The sequence below is a fragment of the Aquarana catesbeiana genome, linkage group LG03 (genome assembly GCF_042186555.1).
Source record: "Aquarana catesbeiana isolate 2022-GZ linkage group LG03, ASM4218655v1, whole genome shotgun sequence".
NCBI classification, from domain to species: domain Eukaryota; kingdom Metazoa; phylum Chordata; class Amphibia; order Anura; family Ranidae; genus Aquarana; species Aquarana catesbeiana.
The window spans coordinates 645127080-645145808 of NC_133326.1; the positions used below are offsets into that span (position 1 = coordinate 645127080).

The following is an 18729-nucleotide window of genomic DNA, read 5'->3' on the forward strand; positions in this document are numbered from 1 at the left end:
TAAAAGAAAGAGTGGGGAAGATAGTGAGATGGGAGAGTGAAAGTGGCCATTGTGCTATACAATGGCCGGCCCTCCGGCCAGGCATAAAAATTTCCCCTGGTCCTGGCCAAAAGGCCCGGCCCAAGAGGCAGGTGCGAAAAACATGTGTTGTGGTGAAGTGACCATGGTGCCATAAAATCAAGTGCTTTCACACCGTGACTATACGGCACCCCTGAACTGCCACTTCAGGGGCACATTCACCACTGGCTTTTCGAAAAAGCCCTGACCCACAGCCCAGACCACAGCAGCCCCCACCCCAGGCAGAAAGGTATGGAGTTCTGGAAGCTTGGAGAGAGCCCTTGCCATCAGGCTTCACCGTCGTTCCGTCCCTCCTACCTAATTACATTTGGGAAATACTGGCCGCTCCCCCGGTGGGAGCAAGGGGAGCCAGCGTTCTCTCCCAAATAACTGTCCAGAGCTAGAGCTGCCCCAATCCAGGCCAGAAGGCCAGGATCCCGACCCTCCGCCAAGACCGAATGGTTCTCCGTCCCCATCAGAAGGCTTCCCTTTCGGCTACAAACCGCTCCGGGTTACCTTCACTCCAGCAGGTTTTGCATAGCAACCGCAATCCCATCTCTATCTCGCCATAGATCAGGGACAGAAGCAAGCGCCACCTCCTGGAAACTGATAAGAACAGATACTACACTTGATCTTCGCCAAAAGGCCGAGAAGCAATTAGCAATAATCACGCCTCAGTTGAACCTCATTGGCTATGATACTGCCACTGCGCAAAGCTAACCAAATCAGTGCCTGCCAACATCTGCCCTTCCTTGGAGGAGAAATTGACATTGAGGAGAGACACATAAGTGTCATCCAGTGGGCCGCTGAGCATTCTGGGACTTGGCATGTTAATGAGACAGGGACGATGCCTAAGTGGGCATTGTTTACCCACTGAATAGTGTTAGCATTTGAAAGAACTAAGGAGAATCTAAAGGGACAGGGCCCTAGATGTCAGATGCGTTTCTCCCACAGCAGTCCTGAAAGGCCACTGGGAGCGTATGTGTTTGAACAGCTATGCTGCTGAGAAAAGACCAAGGTGGAAGGATTTGGGGCCTTTGTTGAAAGTTCGCTAGATAACATGCCTGAACTGGAGCCCAGGTAAGCTGCCATAGACAAGGGTTGTTGGGAAACAGTTGGTCAAGCAATCACCTTCAGCCACCTTTATTTCTGGCAGATTCCAGGAGCCTAGAAAGGGGGAAGTTAGGGCATTTCATCTCTCTGAGCCAGTGAGCATTCCCGGCAGATGTGCATAAAGACTGCCCTATTGGCAGCTCAAAGGCCTCATAGGTAAGTGAAAGGCACCGCCCGAACAGGGACTTGAACCCTGGACCCTCAGATTAAAAGTCTGATGCTCTACCGACTGAGCTATCCGGGCTCTCAAAGCTCCTCCTCCATAGCGGTCCAAGCTGCTTGAATCTTGACATGTATGGTGGAAAAAGACCATTCAGCCAAGGGGACCGGGTGCCTGAAAGCACAAGTATTTGGCTTGCCCAAGCTGGCCAATCGTCCTCTCCCGTTTAATTTTCTAGGACAGGTTGAAGATAAAAGGGAGAATCTAACCTGCAACCATGCAGATAGGGTCCAGTCCGGTACAGGTGGAGAACGCCTAAAGTTTCTGCCTTAGTTTTACCTACAGTTCAATGCTCTTTGACCGGAAACAAGGGCCTTGCAAAAAGACACCGCCCGAAAGGCTTCCTTAACCCTGGACCAACACGCTTCCAGTATTCTTAATCAGTGACTGGGTTACAAATAAAGACAGTTCACCTTGAGCCTCATGTTGCCAGGTCCAGCAGAAGAAACCCAGGCAAAAAAACGAGGTAGAGTCCACTCTGGATTACAGGCAAGTGAAGAACGAGCGGCGCGTGCCAATCACTGATTGTTCTACCCAGGCTGCGTGATGACACAAAAGCTCTCTATGGTGTCAATGGGCCCGTGACTCACTTTCTCAACTCTAACGCATCTCAGTCTGCATGTAAGAAGCCGTCACTTATCTGCTGTTGAAAACACATTGCTCAGTCTCCTCAGAGACTCTCAAAAATTGCCAGTGCTGACTGTATTTCAAGTCATCGTGGCGGGGTATTGGGAAAAGTTTTCAATTAGCAATAATCACTCTATCGAAAAGCCAGTGGCGTGCAAAACACACCTCAAAAACTTCCACCCGGTGCCAAAAAAAAGTGCCCACACATAGAGAGTGAAACACAAAAACGTGCAACGGGTGTACAGAGTCCTCCACTAGGGAAGGACCTTACCCTGATCCCCCGGGGCGTTAGGCTCCAGACAGGGACTGAGGTACTCAGACAAAGGGTCCATCCGGCTGAAACCAGGCGGACCCCCACAACTGGAAGGACTGCCGAAGCAGACCAACCCAAGTACAGTGGGGCTCTCCCAAAGAGAGACCCCTCAAAGGAGAGGGCAAACCAAGCCAAAAGGCCTATGTCCACCCCCTCCCAAGACTTTCAGAGTAGGCCCGAGGACCCACACCCTACTCGCCACACAGTGACAAAACGTGTATACAAAGACAACCAAAAAAAAGACAAAAAGGTGACAAACAGGGGTAAAAGAAAGAGTGGGGAAGATAGTGAGATGGGAGAGTGAAAGTGGCCATTGTGCTAAACAATGGCCGGCCCTCCGGCCAGGCATAAAAATTTCCCCTGGTCCTGGCCAAAAGGCCCGGCCCAAGAGGCAGGTGCGAAAAACGTGTGTTGTGGTGAAGTGACCATGGTGCCATAAAATCAAGTGCTTTCACACCGTGACTATACGGCACCCCTGAACTGCCACTTCAGGGGCACATTCACCACTGGCTTTTCGAAAAAGCCCTGACCACCCAGCCCAGACCACAGCAGACCCCACCACAGACAGGAAGGATATGGGGATCAGGAAGCCGGAAAGAGCCCTTTACCATCAGGCTCTGCCGTCGCTCCCATCACTCCTCCTAATTACATTCGGGAAGTACTTGCCACTCCCTCCCCCCCTTGCAAGGCAGGAGTAAGCTTTCTCTCCCAAATAACTGTCTGGAGCTAGATCCGCCCCAATCCAGGCCAGAAGGCCAGGGTCCCGACCCTCTGGTTCAGACCCCGTGGTTCTCCATCCCCATCAGAAGGCTTCCCTTTTGGCTACAAACCGCTCCAGGTCACCTTCACTCCAGCAGGTTTTGCATAGCAACCGCAATCCCATCTCTATTTCGCCATAGATCAGGGACGGAAGCAAGCGCCACCTCCTGGAAACTGATAAGAATAGATACTACACTCGATCTTCGCCAAAAGGCCGAGAAGCAATTAGCAATAATCACGCCTCAGTTGAACCTCATTGGCTATGATACTGCCACTGCGCAAAGCTAACCAAATCAGTGCCTGCCAACATCTGCCCTTCCTTGGAGGAGAAATTGACATTGAGGAGAGACACATAAGTGTCATCCAGTGGGCCGCTGAGCATTCTGGGACTTGGCATGTTAATGAGACAGGGACGATGCCTAAGTGGGCATTGTTTACCCACTGAATAGTGTTAGCATTTGAAAGAACTAAGGAGAATCTAAAGGGACAGGGCCCTAGATGTCAGATGCGTTTCTCCCACAGCAGTCCTGAAAGGCCACTGGGAGCGTATGTGTTTGAACAGCTATGCTGCTGAGAAAAGACCAAGGTGGAAGGATTTGGGGCCTTTGTTGAAAGTTCGCTAGATAACATGCCTGAACTGGAGCCCAGGTAAGCTGCCATAGACAAGGGTTGTTGGGAAACAGTTGGTCAAGCAATCACCTTCAGCCACCTTTATTTCTGGCAGATTCCAGGAGCCTAGAAAGGGGGAAGTTAGGGCATTTCATCTCTCTGAGCCAGTGAGCATTCCCGGCAGATGTGCATAAAGACTGCCCTATTGGCAGCTCAAAGGCCTCATAGGTAAGTGAAAGGCACCGCCCGAACAGGGACTTGAACCCTGGACCCTCAGATTAAAAGTCTGATGCTCTACCGACTGAGCTATCCGGGCTCTCAAAGCTCCTCCTCCATAGCGGTCCAAGCTGCTTGAATCTTGACATGTATGGTGGAAAAAGACCATTCAGCCAAGGGGACCGGGTGCCTGAAAGCACAAGTATTTGGCTTGCCCAAGCTGGCCAATCGTCCTCTCCCGTTTAATTTTCTAGGACAGGTTGAAGATAAAAGGGAGAATCTAACCTGCAACCATGCAGATAGGGTCCAGTCCGGTACAGGTGGAGAACGCCTAAAGTTTCTGCCTTAGTTTTACCTACAGTTCAATGCTCTTTGACCGGAAACAAGGGCCTTGCAAAAAGACACCGCCCGAAAGGCTTCCTTAACCCTGGACCAACACGCTTCCAGTATTCTTAATCAGTGACTGGGTTACAAATAAAGACAGTTCACCTTGAGCCTCATGTTGCCAGGTCCAGCAGAAGAAACCCAGGCAAAAAAACGAGGTAGAGTCCACTCTGGATTACAGGCAAGTGAAGAACGAGCGGCGCGTGCCAATCACTGATTGTTCTACCCAGGCTGCGTGATGACACAAAAGCTCTCTATGGTGTCAATGGGCCCGTGACTCACTTTCTCAACTCTAACGCATCTCAGTCTGCATGTAAGAAGCCGTCATTTATCTGCTGTTGAAAACACATTGCTCAGTCTCCTCAGAGACTCTCAAAAATTGCCAGTGCTGACTGTATTTCAAGTCATCGTGGCGGGGTATTGGGAAAAGTTTTCAATTAGCAATAATCACTCTATCGAAAAGCCAGTGGCGTGCAAAACACACCTCAAAAACTTCCACCCGGTGCCAAAAAAAAGTGCCCACACATAGAGAGTGAAACACAAAAACGTGCAACGGGTGTACAGAGTCCTCCACTAGGGAAGGACCTTACCCTGATCCCCCGGGGCGTTAGGCTCCAGACAGGGACTGAGGTACTCAGACAAAGGGTCCATCCGGCTGAAACCAGGCGGACCCCCACAACTGGAAGGACTGCCGAAGCAGACCAACCCAAGTACAGTGGGGCTCTCCCAAAGAGAGACCCCTCAAAGGAGAGGGCAAACCAAGCCAAAAGGCCTATGTCCACCCCCTCCCAAGACTTTCAGAGTAGGCCCGAGGACCCACACCCTACTCGCCACACAGTGACAAAACGTGTATACAAAGACAACCAAAAAAAAGACAAAAAGGTGACAAACAGGGGTAAAAGAAAGAGTGGGGAAGATAGTGAGATGGGAGAGTGAAAGTGGCCATTGTGCTAAACAATGGCCGGCCCTCCGGCCAGGCATAAAAATTTCCCCTGGTCCTGGCCAAAAGGCCCGGCCCAAGAGGCAGGTGCGAAAAACGTGTGTTGTGGTGAAGTGACCATGGTGCCATAAAATCAAGTGCTTTCACACCGTGACTATACGGCACCCCTGAACTGCCACTTCAGGGGCACATTCACCACTGGCTTTTCGAAAAAGCCCTGACCACCCAGCCCAGACCACAGCAGACCCCACCACAGACAGGAAGGATATGGGGATCAGGAAGCCGGAAAGAGCCCTTTACCATCAGGCTCTGCCGTCGCTCCCATCACTCCTCCTAATTACATTCGGGAAGTACTTGCCACTCCCTCCCCCCTTGCAAGGCAGGAGTAAGCTTTCTCTCCCAAATAACTGTCTGGAGCTAGATCCGCCCCAATCCAGGCCAGAAGGCCAGGGTCCCGACCCTCTGGTTCAGACCCCGTGGTTCTCCATCCCCATCAGAAGGCTTCCCTTTTGGCTACAAACCGCTCCAGGTCACCTTCACTCCAGCAGGTTTTGCATAGCAACCGCAATCCCATCTCTATTTCGCCATAGATCAGGGACGGAAGCAAGCGCCACCTCCTGGAAACTGATAAGAATAGATACTACACTTGATCTTCGCCAAAAGGCCGAGAAGCAATTAGCAATAATCACGCCTCAGTTGAACCTCATTGGCTATGATACTGCCACTGCGCAAAGCTAATCAAATCAGTGCCTGCCAACATCTGCCCTTCCTTGGAGGAGAAATTGACATTGAGGAGAGACACATAAGTGTCATCCAGTGGGCCGCTGAGCATTCTGGGACTTGGCATGTTAATGAGACAGGGACGATGCCTAAGTGGGCATTGTTTACCCACTGAATAGTGTTAGCATTTGAAAGAACTAAGGAGAATCTAAAGGGACAGGGCCCTAGATGTCAGATGCGTTTCTCCCACAGCAGTCCTGAAAGGCCACTGGGAGCGTATGTGTTTGAACAGCTATGCTGCTGAGAAAAGACCAAGGTGGAAGGATTTGGGGCCTTTGTTGAAAGTTCGCTAGATAACATGCCTGAACTGGAGCCCAGGTAAGCTGCCATAGACAAGGGTTGTTGGGAAACAGTTGGTCAAGCAATCACCTTCAGCCACCTTTATTTCTGGCAGATTCCAGGAGCCTAGAAAGGGGGAAGTTAGGGCATTTCATCTCTCTGAGCCAGTGAGCATTCCCGGCAGATGTGCATAAAGACTGCCCTATTGGCAGCTCAAAGGCCTCATAGGTAAGTGAAAGGCACCGCCCGAACAGGGACTTGAACCCTGGACCCTCAGATTAAAAGTCTGATGCTCTACCGACTGAGCTATCCGGGCTCTCAAAGCTCCTCCTCCATAGCGGTCCAAGCTGCTTGAATCTTGACATGTATGGTGGAAAAAGACCATTCAGCCAAGGGGACCGGGTGCCTGAAAGCACAAGTATTTGGCTTGCCCAGGCTGGCCAATCGTCCTCTCCCGTTTAATTTTCTAGGACAGGTTGAAGATAAAAGGGAGAATCTAACCTGCAACCATGCAGATAGGGTCCAGTCCGGTACAGGTGGAGAACGCCTAAAGTTTCTGCCTTAGTTTTACCTACAGTTCAATGCTCTTTGACCGGAAACAAGGGCCTTGCAAAAAGACACCGCCCGAAAGGCTTCCTTAACCCTGGACCAACACGCTTCCAGTATTCTTAATCAGTGACTGGGTTACAAATAAAGACAGTTCACCTTGAGCCTCATGTTGCCAGGTCCAGCAGAAGAAACCCAGGCAAAAAAACGAGGTAGAGTCCACTCTGGATTACAGGCAAGTGAAGAACGAGCGGCGCGTGCCAATCACTGATTGTTCTACCCAGGCTGCGTGATGACACAAAAGCTCTCTATGGTGTCAATGGGCCCGTGACTCACTTTCTCAACTCTAACGCATCTCAGTCTGCATGTAAGAAGCCGTCACTTATCTGCTGTTGAAAACACATTGCTCAGTCTCCTCAGAGACTCTCAAAAATTGCCAGTGCTGACTGTATTTCAAGTCATCGTGGCGGGGTATTGGGAAAAGTTTTCAATTAGCAATAATCACGCCTCAGTTGAACCTCATTGGCTATGATACTGCCACTGCGCAAAGCTAACCAAATCAGTGCCTGCCAACATCTGCCCTTCCTTGGAGGAGAAATTGACATTGAGGAGAGACACATAAGTGTCATCCAGTGGGCCGCTGAGCATTCTGGGACTTGGCATGTTAATGAGACAGGGACGATGCCTAAGTGGGCATTGTTTACCCACTGAATAGTGTTAGCATTTGAAAGAACTAAGGAGAATCTAAAGGGACAGGGCCCTAGATGTCAGATGCGTTTCTCCCACAGCAGTCCTGAAAGGCCACTGGGAGCGTATGTGTTTGAACAGCTATGCTGCTGAGAAAAGACCAAGGTGGAAGGATTTGGGGCCTTTGTTGAAAGTTCGCTAGATAACATGCCTGAACTGGAGCCCAGGTAAGCTGCCATAGACAAGGGTTGTTGGGAAACAGTTGGTCAAGCAATCACCTTCAGCCACCTTTATTTCTGGCAGATTCCAGGAGCCTAGAAAGGGGGAAGTTAGGACATTTCATCTCTCTGAGCCAGTGAGCATTCCCGGCAGATGTGCATAAAAACTGCCCTATTGGCAGCTCAAAGGCCTCATAGGTAAGTGAAAGGCACCGCCCGAACAGGGACTTGAACCCTGGACCCTCAGATTAAAAGTCTGATGCTCTACCGACTGAGCTATCCAGGCTCTCAAAGCTCCTCCTCCATAGCGGTCCAAGCTGCTTGAATCTTGACATGTATGGTGGAAAAAGACCATTCAGCCAAGGGGACCGGGTGCCTGAAAGCACAAGTATTTGGCTTGCCCAGGCTGGCCAATCGTCCTCTCCCGTTTAATTTTCTAGGACAGGTTGAAGATAAAAGGGAGAATCTAACCTGCAACCATGCAGATAGGGTCCAGTCCGGTACAGGTGGAGAACGCCTAAAGTTTCTGCCTTAGTTTTACCTACAGTTCAATGCTCTTTGACCGGAAACAAGGGCCTTGCAAAAAGACACCGCCCGAAAGGCTTCCTTAACCCTGGACCAACACGCTTCCAGTATTCTTAATCAGTGACTGGGTTACAAATAAAGACAGTTCACCTTGAGCCTCATGTTGCCAGGTCCAGCAGAAGAAACCCAGGCAAAAAAACGAGGTAGAGTCCACTCTGGATTACAGGCAAGTGAAGAACGAGCGGCGCGTGCCAATCACTGATTGTTCTACCCAGGCTGCGTGATGACACAAAAGCTCTCTATGGTGTCAATGGGCCCGTGACTCACTTTCTCAACTCTAACGCATCTCAGTCTGCATGTAAGAAGCCATCACTTATCTGCTGTTGAAAACACATTGCTCAGTCTCCTCAGAGACTCTCAAAAATTGCCAGTGCTGACTGTATTTCAAGTCATCGTGGCGGGGTATTGGGAAAAGTTTTCAATTAGCAATAATCACGCCTCAGTTGAACCTCATTGGCTATGATACTGCCACTGCGCAAAGCTAACCAAATCAGTGCCTGCCAACATCTGCCCTTCCTTGGAGGAGAAATTGACATTGAGGAGAGACACATAAGTGTCATCCAGTGGGCCGCTGAGCATTCTGGGACTTGGCATGTTAATGAGACAGGGACGATGCCTAAGTGGGCATTGTTTACCCACTGAATAGTGTTAGCATTTGAAAGAACTAAGGAGAATCTAAAGGGACAGGGCCCTAGATGTCAGATGCGTTTCTCCCACAGCAGTCCTGAAAGGCCACTGGGAGCGTATGTGTTTGAACAGCTATGCTGCTGAGAAAAGACCAAGGTGGAAGGATTTGGGGCCTTTGTTGAAAGTTCGCTAGATAACATGCCTGAACTGGAGCCCAGGTAAGCTGCCATAGACAAGGGTTGTTGGGAAACAGTTGGTCAAGCAATCACCTTCAGCCACCTTTATTTCTGGCAGATTCCAGGAGCCTAGAAAGGGGGAAGTTAGGGCATTTCATCTCTCTGAGCCAGTGAGCATTCCCGGCAGATGTGCATAAAGACTGCCCTATTGGCAGCTCAAAGGCCTCATAGGTAAGTGAAAGGCACCGCCCGAACAGGGACTTGAACCCTGGACCCTCAGATTAAAAGTCTGATGCTCTACCGACTGAGCTATCCGGGCTCTCAAAGCTCCTCCTCCATAGCGGTCCAAGCTGCTTGAATCTTGACATGTATGGTGGAAAAAGACCATTCAGCCAAGGGGACCGGGTGCCTGAAAGCACAAGTATTTGGCTTGCCCAAGCTGGCCAATCGTCCTCTCCCGTTTAATTTTCTAGGACAGGTTGAAGATAAAAGGGAGAATCTAACCTGCAACCATGCAGATAGGGTCCAGTCCGGTACAGGTGGAGAACGCCTAAAGTTTCTGCCTTAGTTTTACCTACAGTTCAATGCTCTTTGACCGGAAACAAGGGCCTTGCAAAAAGACACCGCCCGAAAGGCTTCCTTAACCCTGGACCAACACGCTTCCAGTATTCTTAATCAGTGACTGGGTTACAAATAAAGACAGTTCACCTTGAGCCTCATGTTGCCAGGTCCAGCAGAAGAAACCCAGGCAAAAAAACGAGGTAGAGTCCACTCTGGATTACAGGCAAGTGAAGAACGAGCGGCGCGTGCCAATCACTGATTGTTCTACCCAGGCTGCGTGATGACACAAAAGCTCTCTATGGTGTCAATGGGCCCGTGACTCACTTTCTCAACTCTAACGCATCTCAGTCTGCATGTAAGAAGCCGTCACTTATCTGCTGTTGAAAACACATTGCTCAGTCTCCTCAGAGACTCTCAAAAATTGCCAGTGCTGACTGTATTTCAAGTCATCGTGGCGGGGTATTGGGAAAAGTTTTCAATTAGCAATAATCACGCCTCAGTTGAACCTCATTGGCTATGATACTGCCACTGCGCAAAGCTAACCAAATCAGTGCCTGCCAACATCTGCCCTTCCTTGGAGGAGAAATTGACATTGAGGAGAGACACATAAGTGTCATCCAGTGGGCCGCTGAGCATTCTGGGACTTGGCATGTTAATGAGACAGGGACGATGCCTAAGTGGGCATTGTTTACCCACTGAATAGTGTTAGCATTTGAAAGAACTAAGGAGAATCTAAAGGGACAGGGCCCTAGATGTCAGATGCGTTTCTCCCACAGCAGTCCTGAAAGGCCACTGGGAGCGTATGTGTTTGAACAGCTATGCTGCTGAGAAAAGACCAAGGTGGAAGGATTTGGGGCCTTTGTTGAAAGTTCGCTAGATAACATGCCTGAACTGGAGCCCAGGTAAGCTGCCATAGACAAGGGTTGTTGGGAAACAGTTGGTCAAGCAATCACCTTCAGCCACCTTTATTTCTGGCAGATTGATTCCAGGAGCCTAGAAAGGGGGAAGTTAGGACATTTCATCTCTCTGAGCCAGTGAGCATTCCCGGCAGATGTGCATAAAGACTGCCCTATTGGCAGCTCAAAGGCCTCATAGGTAAGTGAAAGGCACCGCCCGAACAGGGACTTGAACCCTGGACCCTCAGATTAAAAGTCTGATGCTCTACCGACTGAGCTATCCGGGCTCTCAAAGCCTCTCCATAGCGGTCCAAGCTGCTTGAATCTTGACACGTATGGTGGAAAAAGACCATTCAGCCAAGGGGACCGGGTGCCTGAAAGCACAAGTATTTGGCTTGCCCAGGCTGGCCAATCGTCCTCTCCCGTTTAATTTTCTAGGACAGGTTGAAGATAAAAGGGAGAATCTAACCTGCAACCATGCAGATAGGGTCCAGTCCGGTACAGGTGGAGAACGCCTAAAGTTTCTGCCTTAGTTTTACCTACAGTTCAATGCTCTTTGACCGGAAACAAGGGCCTTGCAAAAAGACACCGCCCGAAAGGCTTCCTTAACCCTGGACCAACACGCTTCCAGTATTCTTAATCAGTGACTGGGTTACAAATAAAGACAGTTCACCTTGAGCCTCATGTTGCCAGGTCCAGCAGAAGAAACCCAGGCAAAAAAACGAGGTAGAGTCCACTCTGGATTACAGGCAAGTGAAGAACGAGCGGCGCGTGCCAATCACTGATTGTTCTACCCAGGCTGCGTGATGACACAAAAGCTCTCTATGGTGTCAATGGGCCCGTGACTCACTTTCTCAATTCTAACGCATCTCAGTCTGCATGTAAGAAGCCGTCACTTATCTGCTGTTGAAAACACATTGCTCAGTCTCCTCAGAGACTCTCAAAAATTGCCAGTGCTGACTGTATTTCAAGTCATCGTGGCGGGGTATTGGGAAAAGTTTTCAATTAGCAATAATCACTCTATCGAAAAGCCAGTGGCGTGCAAAACACACCTCAAAAACTTCCACCCGGTGCCAAAAAAAAGTGCCCACACATAGAGAGTGAAACACAAAAACGTGCAATGGGTGTACAGAGTCCTCCACTAGGGAAGGACCTTACCCTGATCCCCCGGGGCGTTAGGCTCCGGACAGGGACTGAGGTACTCAGACAAAGGGTCCATCTGGCCGAAACCAGGCGGACCCCCACAACTGGAAGGACTGCCGAAGCAGACCAACCCAAGTACAGTGGGGCTCTCCCGAAGAGAGACCCCTCAAAGGAGAGGGCGAACCAAGCCAAAAGGCCTATGTCCACCCCCTCCCAAGACTTTCAGAGTAGGCCCGAGGACCCACACCCTACTCGCCACACAGTGACAAACGTGTATACAAAACAACCAAAAAAAGGACAAAAAGGTGACAAACAGGGGTAAAAGAAAGAGTGGGGAAGATAGTGAGATGGGAGAGTGAAAGTGGCCATTGTGCTATACAATGGCCGGCCCTCCGGCCAGGCATAAAAATTTCCCCTGGTCCTGGCCAAAAGGCCCGGCCCAAGAGGCAGGTGCGAAAAACGTGTGTTGTGGTGAAGTGACCATGGTGCCATAAAATCAAGTGCTTTCACACCGTGACTATACGGCACCCCTGAACTGCCACTTCAGGGGCACATTCATCACTGGCTTTTCGAAAAAGCCCTGACCCACAGCCCCCACCCCAGGCAGAAAGGTATGGAGTTCTGGAAGCCTGGAGAGAGCCCTTGCCATCAGGCTTCACCGTCGTTCCGTCCCTCCTACCTAATTACATTTGGGAAATACTGGCCGCTCCCCCGGTGGGAGCAAGGGGAGCCAGCGTTCTCTCCCAAATAACTGTCCAGAGCTAGAGCTGCCCCAATCCAGGCCAGAAGGCCAGGATCCCGACCCTCCGCCAAGACCGAATGGTTCTCCGTCCCCATCAGAAGGCTTCCCTTTCGGCTACAAACCGCTCCGGGTTACCTTCACTCCAGCAGGTTTTGCATAGCAACCGCAATCCCATCTCTATCTCGCCATAGATCAGGGACAGAAGCAAGCGCCACCTCCTGGAAACTGATAAGAACAGATACTAGATTTGATCTTAGCCAAAGGGCCGAGAAGCAATTAGCAATAATCACGCCTCAGTTGAACCTCATTGGCTATGATACTGCCACTGCGCAAAGCTAACCAAATCAGTGCCTGCCAACATCTGCCCTTCCTTGGAGGAGAAATTGACATTGAGGAGAGACACATAAGTGTCATCCAGTGGGCCGCTGAGCATTCTGGGACTTGGCATGTTAATGAGACAGGGACGATGCCTAAGTGGGCATTGTTTACCCACTGAATAGTGTTAGCATTTGAAAGAACTAAGGAGAATCTAAAGGGACAGGGCCCTAGATGTCAGATGCGTTTCTCCCACAGCAGTCCTGAAAGGCCACTGGGAGCGTATGTGTTTGAACAGCTATGCTGCTGAGAAAAGACCAAGGTGGAAGGATTTGGGGCCTTTGTTGAAAGTTCGCTAGATAACATGCCTGAACTGGAGCCCAGGTAAGCTGCCATAGACAAGGGTTGTTGGGAAACAGTTGGTCAAGCAATCACCTTCAGCCACCTTTATTTCTGGCAGATTCCAGGAGCCTAGAAAGGGGGAAGTTAGGGCATTTCATCTCTCTGAGCCAGTGAGCATTCCCGGCAGATGTGCATAAAGACTGCCCTATTGGCAGCTCAAAGGCCTCATAGGTAAGTGAAAGGCACCGCCCGAACAGGGACTTGAACCCTGGACCCTCAGATTAAAAGTCTGATGCTCTACCGACTGAGCTATCCGGGCTCTCAAAGCTCCTCCTCCATAGCGGTCCAAGCTGCTTGAATCTTGACATGTATGGTGGAAAAAGACCATTCAGCCAAGGGGACCGGGTGCCTGAAAGCACAAGTATTTGGCTTGCCCAGGCTGGCCAATCGTCCTCTCCCGTTTAATTTTCTAGGACAGGTTGAAGATAAAAGGGAGAATCTAACCTGCAACCATGCAGATAGGGTCCAGTCCGGTACAGGTGGAGAACGCCTAAAGTTTCTGCCTTAGTTTTACCTACAGTTCAATGCTCTTTGACCGGAAACAAGGGCCTTGCAAAAAGACACCGCCCGAAAGGCTTCCTTAACCCTGGACCAACACGCTTCCAGTATTCTTAATCAGTGACTGGGTTACAAATAAAGACAGTTCACCTTGAGCCTCATGTTGCCAGGTCCAGCAGAAGAAACCCAGGCAAAAAAACGAGGTAGAGTCCACTCTGGATTACAGGCAAGTGAAGAACGAGCGGCGCGTGCCAATCACTGATTGTTCTACCCAGGCTGCGTGATGACACAAAAGCTCTCTATGGTGTCAATGGGCCCGTGACTCACTTTCTCAACTCTAACGCATCTCAGTCTGCATGTAAGAAGCCGTCACTTATCTGCTGTTGAAAACACATTGCTCAGTCTCCTCAGAGACTCTCAAAAATTGCCAGTGCTGACTGTATTTCAAGTCATCGTGGCGGGGTATTGGGAAAAGTTTTCAATTAGCAATAATCACTCTATCGAAAAGCCAGTGGCGTGCAAAACACACCTCAAAAACTTCCACCCGGTGCCAAAAAAAAGTGCCCACACATAGAGAGTGAAACACAAAAACGTGCAACGGGTGTACAGAGTCCTCCACTAGGGAAGGACCTTACCCTGATCCCCCGGGGCGTTAGGCTCCGGACAGGGACTGAGGTACTCAGACAAAGGGTCCATCTGGCCGAAACCAGGCGGACCCCCACAACTGGAAGGACTGCCGAAGCAGACCAACCCAAGTACAGTGGGGCTCTCCCGAAGAGAGACCCCTCAAAGGAGAGGGCGAACCAAGCCAAAAGGCCTATGTCCACCCCCTCCCAAGACTTTCAGAGTAGGCCCGAGGACCCACACCCTACTCGCCACACAGTGACAAACGTGGATACAAAACAACCAAAAAAAGGACAAAAAGGTGACAAACAGGGGTAAAAGAAAGAGTGGGGAAGATAGTGAGATGGGAGAGTGAAAGTGGCCATTGTGCTATACAATGGCCGGCCCTCCGGCCAGGCATAAAAATTTCCCCTGGTCCTGGCCAAAAGGCCCGGCCCAAGAGGCAGGTGCGAAAAACGTGTGTTGTGGTGAAGTGACCATGGTGCCATAAAATCAAGTGCTTTCACACCGTGACTATACGGCACCCCTGAACTGCCACTTCAGGGGCACATTCATCACTGGCTTTTCGAAAAAGCCCTGACCCACAGCCCAGACCACAGCAGCCCCCACCCCAGGCAGAAAGGTATGGAGTTCTGGAAGCTTGGAGAGAGCCCTTGCCATCAGGCTTCACCGTCGTTCCATCCCTCCTACCTAATTACATTTGGGAAATACTGGCCGCTCCCCCGGTGGGAGCAAGGGGAGCCAGCGTTCTCTCCCAAATAACTGTCCAGAGCTAGAGCTGCCCCAATCCAGGCCAGAAGGCCAGGATCCCGACCCTCCGCCAAGACCGAATGGTTCTCCGTCCCCATCAGAAGGCTTCCCTTTCGGCTACAAACCGCTCCGGGTTACCTTCACTCCAGCAGGTTTTGCATAGCAACCGCAATCCCATCTCTATCTCGCCATAGATCAGGGACAGAAGCAAGCGCCACCTCCTGGAAACTGATAAGAACAGATACTAGATTTGATCTTAGCCAAAGGGCCGAGAAGCAATTAGCAATAATCACGCCTCAGTTGAACCTCATTGGCTATGATACTGCCACTGCGCAAAGCTAACCAAATCAGTGCCTGCCAACATCTGCCCTTCCTTGGAGGAGAAATTGACATTGAGGAGAGACACATAAGTGTCATCCAGTGGGCCGCTGAGCATTCTGGGACTTGGCATGTTAATGAGACAGGGACGATGCCTAAGTGGGCATTGTTTACCCACTGAATAGTGTTAGCATTTGAAAGAACTAAGGAGAATCTAAAGGGACAGGGCCCTAGATGTCAGATGCGTTTCTCCCACAGCAGTCCTGAAAGGCCACTGGGAGCGTATGTGTTTGAACAGCTATGCTGCTGAGAAAAGACCAAGGTGGAAGGATTTGGGGCCTTTGTTGAAAGTTCGCTAGATAACATGCCTGAACTGGAGCCCAGGTAAGCTGCCATAGACAAGGGTTGTTGGGAAACAGTTGGTCAAGCAATCACCTTCAGCCACCTTTATTTCTGGCAGATTCCAGGAGCCTAGAAAGGGGGAAGTTAGGGCATTTCATCTCTCTGAGCCAGTGAGCATTCCCGGCAGATGTGCATAAAGACTGCCCTATTGGCAGCTCAAAGGCCTCATAGGTAAGTGAAAGGCACCGCCCGAACAGGGACTTGAACCCTGGACCCTCAGATTAAAAGTCTGATGCTCTACCGACTGAGCTATCCGGGCTCTCAAAGCTCCTCCTCCATAGCGGTCCAAGCTGCTTGAATCTTGACATGTATGGTGGAAAAAGACCATTCAGCCAAGGGGACCGGGTGCCTGAAAGCACAAGTATTTGGCTTGCCCAGGCTGGCCAATCGTCCTCTCCCGTTTAATTTTCTAGGACAGGTTGAAGATAAAAGGGAGAATCTAACCTGCAACCATGCAGATAGGGTCCAGTCCGGTACAGGTGGAGAACGCCTAAAGTTTCTGCCTTAGTTTTACCTACAGTTCAATGCTCTTTGACCGGAAACAAGGGCCTTGCAAAAAGACACCGCCCGAAAGGCTTCCTTAACCCTGGACCAACACGCTTCCAGTATTCTTAATCAGTGACTGGGTTACAAATAAAGACAGTTCACCTTGAGCCTCATGTTGCCAGGTCCAGCAGAAGAAACCCAGGCAAAAAAACGAGGTAGAGTCCACTCTGGATTACAGGCAAGTGAAGAACGAGCGGCGCGTGCCAATCACTGATTGTTCTACCCAGGCTGCGTGATGACACAAAAGCTCTCTATGGTGTCAATGGGCCCGTGACTCACTTTCTCAACTCTAACGCATCTCAGTCTGCATGTAAGAAGCCGTCACTTATCTGCTGTTGAAAACACATTGCTCAGTCTCCTCAGAGACTCTCAAAAATTGCCAGTGCTGACTGTATTTCAAGTCATCGTGGCGGGGTATTGGGAAAAGTTTTCAATTAGCAATAATCACTCTATCGAAAAGCCAGTGGTGTGCAAAACACACCTCAAAAACTTCCACCCGGTGCCAAAAAAGTGCCCACACATAGAGAGTGAAACACAAAAACGTGCAACGGGTGTACAGAGTCCTCCACTAGGGAAGGACCTTACCCTGATCCCCCGGGGCGTTAGGCTCCAGACAGGGACTGAGGTACTCAGACAAAGGGTCCATCTGGCCGAAACCAGGCGGACCCCCACAACTGGAAGGACTGCCGAAGCAGACCAACCCAAGTACAGTGGGGCTCTCCCGAAGAGAGACCCCTCAAAGGAGAGGGCGAACCAAGCCAAAAGGCCTATGTCCACCCCCTCCCAAGACTTTCAGAGTAGGCCCGAGGACCCACACCCTACTCGCCACACAGTGACAAAACGTGTATACAAAGACAACCAAAAAAAAAAGACAAAAAGGTGACAAACAGGGGTAAAGAAAAGAGTGGGGAAGATAGTGGGATGGGAGAGTGAAAGTGGCCATTGTGCTATACAATGGCCGGCCCTCCGGCCAGGCATAAAAATTTCCCCTGGTCCTGGCCAAAAGGCCCGGCCCAAGAGGCAGGTGCGAAAAACGTGTGTTGTGGTGAAGTGACCATGGTGCCATAAAATCAAGTGCTTTCACACCGTGACTATACGGCACCCCTGAACTGCCACTTCAGGGGCACATTCACCACTGGCTTTTCGAAAAAGCCCTGACCACCCAGCCCAGACCACAGCAGACCCCACCACACACAGGAAGGATATGGAGATCAGGAAGCCGGAAAGAGCCCTTTACCATCAGGCTCTGCCGTCGCTCCCATCACTCCTCCTAATTACATTCGGGAAGTACTTGCCACTCCCTCCCCCCCTTGCAAGGCAGGAGTAAGCGTTCTCTCCCAAATAACTGTCTGGAGCTAGATCCGCCCCAATCCAGGCCAGAAGACCAGGGTCCCGACCCTCTGGTTCAGACCCCGTGGTTCTCCATCCCCATCAGAAGGCTTCCCTTTCGGCTACAAACCGCTCCAGGTCACCTTCACTCCAGCAGGTTTTGCATAGCAACCGCAATCCCATCTCTATTTCGCCATAGATCAGGGATGGAAGCAAGCGCCACCTCCTGGAAACTGATAAGAATAGATACTACACTTGATCTTCGCCAAAAGGCCGAGAAGCAATTAGCAATAATCACTCTATCGAAAAGCCAGTGGCGTGCAAAACACACCTCAAAAACTTCCACCCGGTGCCAAAAAAAAGTGCCCACACATAGAGAGTGAAACACAAAAAAGTGCAACGGGTGTACAGAGTCCTCCACTAGGGAAGGACCTTACCCTGATCCCCCGGGGCGTTAGGCTCCAGACAGGGACTGAGGTACTCAGACAAAGGGTCCATCTGGCCGAAACCAGGTGGACCCCCACAACTGGAAGGTCTGCCGAAGCAGACCGACCCAAGTACAGTGGGGCTCCCCCGAAGGGAGACCCCTCAAAGGAGAGGGCGAACCAAGCCAAAAGGCCTATGTCCACCCCCTCCCAAGACTTTCAGAGTAGGCCCGAGGACCCACACCCTACTCGCCACACAGTGACAAAACGTGTATACAAAGACAACCAAAAAAAGACAAAAAGGTGACAAACAGGGGTAAAAGAAAGAGTGGGGAAGATAGTGAGATGGGAGAGTGAAAGTGGCCATTGTGCTATACAATGGCCGGCCCTCCGGCCAGGCATAAAAATTTCCCCTGGTCCTGGCCAAAAGGCCCGGCCCAAGAGGCAGGTGCGAAAAACATGTGTTGTGGTGAAGTGACCATGGTGCCATAAAATCAAGTGCTTTCACACCGTGACTATACGGCACCCCTGAACTGCCACTTCAGGGGCACATTCACCACTGGCTTTTCGAAAAAGCCCTGACCCACAGCCCAGACCACAGCAGCCCCCACCCCAGGCAGAAAGGTATGGAGTTCTGGAAGC

The 18729-nt window shown here is 50.6% G+C and overlaps 10 non-coding genes and 11 pseudogenes across 10 annotated transcripts; all 21 read right to left on the minus strand.

Annotated features, from left to right (window-relative positions):
• Positions 1–710: 710 nt before the first annotated feature.
• On the minus strand, positions 711–775 carry LOC141135433 (U4 spliceosomal RNA; annotated as a pseudogene).
• A 566-nt stretch (positions 776–1341) lies between these two features.
• On the minus strand, positions 1342–1414 carry TRNAK-UUU (transfer RNA lysine (anticodon UUU)). Its single transcript has one exon. It is a non-coding gene; the product is annotated as a tRNA-Lys (tRNA).
• A 641-nt stretch (positions 1415–2055) lies between these two features.
• LOC141135635 (U4 spliceosomal RNA) lies at positions 2056–2177 on the minus strand (annotated as a pseudogene).
• A 1133-nt stretch (positions 2178–3310) lies between these two features.
• On the minus strand, positions 3311–3375 carry LOC141135307 (U4 spliceosomal RNA; annotated as a pseudogene).
• Positions 3376–3941: 566 nt separating this feature from the next.
• Positions 3942–4014, minus strand: TRNAK-UUU (transfer RNA lysine (anticodon UUU)). The gene has a single exon. It is a non-coding gene; the product is annotated as a tRNA-Lys (tRNA).
• A 641-nt stretch (positions 4015–4655) lies between these two features.
• On the minus strand, positions 4656–4777 carry LOC141135637 (U4 spliceosomal RNA; annotated as a pseudogene).
• Positions 4778–5909: 1132 nt separating this feature from the next.
• Positions 5910–5974, minus strand: LOC141135365 (U4 spliceosomal RNA; annotated as a pseudogene).
• Positions 5975–6540: 566 nt separating this feature from the next.
• Positions 6541–6613, minus strand: TRNAK-UUU (transfer RNA lysine (anticodon UUU)). Its single transcript has one exon. It is a non-coding gene; the product is annotated as a tRNA-Lys (tRNA).
• A 641-nt stretch (positions 6614–7254) lies between these two features.
• Positions 7255–7395, minus strand: LOC141135172 (U4 spliceosomal RNA). Its single transcript, XR_012243460.1, has one exon. It is a non-coding gene; the product is annotated as a U4 spliceosomal RNA (small nuclear RNA).
• Positions 7396–8675: 1280 nt separating this feature from the next.
• LOC141135173 (U4 spliceosomal RNA) lies at positions 8676–8816 on the minus strand. The gene has a single exon (XR_012243461.1). It is a non-coding gene; the product is annotated as a U4 spliceosomal RNA (small nuclear RNA).
• Positions 8817–9382: 566 nt separating this feature from the next.
• On the minus strand, positions 9383–9455 carry TRNAK-UUU (transfer RNA lysine (anticodon UUU)). Its single transcript has one exon. It is a non-coding gene; the product is annotated as a tRNA-Lys (tRNA).
• A 641-nt stretch (positions 9456–10096) lies between these two features.
• On the minus strand, positions 10097–10237 carry LOC141135175 (U4 spliceosomal RNA). The gene has a single exon (XR_012243462.1). It is a non-coding gene; the product is annotated as a U4 spliceosomal RNA (small nuclear RNA).
• Positions 10238–10807: 570 nt separating this feature from the next.
• On the minus strand, positions 10808–10880 carry TRNAK-UUU (transfer RNA lysine (anticodon UUU)). The gene has a single exon. It is a non-coding gene; the product is annotated as a tRNA-Lys (tRNA).
• A 638-nt stretch (positions 10881–11518) lies between these two features.
• Positions 11519–11640, minus strand: LOC141135638 (U4 spliceosomal RNA; annotated as a pseudogene).
• A 1110-nt stretch (positions 11641–12750) lies between these two features.
• On the minus strand, positions 12751–12815 carry LOC141135434 (U4 spliceosomal RNA; annotated as a pseudogene).
• Positions 12816–13381: 566 nt separating this feature from the next.
• Positions 13382–13454, minus strand: TRNAK-UUU (transfer RNA lysine (anticodon UUU)). The gene has a single exon. It is a non-coding gene; the product is annotated as a tRNA-Lys (tRNA).
• A 641-nt stretch (positions 13455–14095) lies between these two features.
• LOC141135639 (U4 spliceosomal RNA) lies at positions 14096–14217 on the minus strand (annotated as a pseudogene).
• Positions 14218–15342: 1125 nt separating this feature from the next.
• LOC141135435 (U4 spliceosomal RNA) lies at positions 15343–15407 on the minus strand (annotated as a pseudogene).
• A 566-nt stretch (positions 15408–15973) lies between these two features.
• TRNAK-UUU (transfer RNA lysine (anticodon UUU)) lies at positions 15974–16046 on the minus strand. The gene has a single exon. It is a non-coding gene; the product is annotated as a tRNA-Lys (tRNA).
• Positions 16047–16687: 641 nt separating this feature from the next.
• Positions 16688–16861, minus strand: LOC141135513 (U4 spliceosomal RNA; annotated as a pseudogene).
• A 953-nt stretch (positions 16862–17814) lies between these two features.
• Positions 17815–17947, minus strand: LOC141135932 (U2 spliceosomal RNA; annotated as a pseudogene).
• Between the last annotated feature and the right edge of the window lie 782 nt (positions 17948–18729).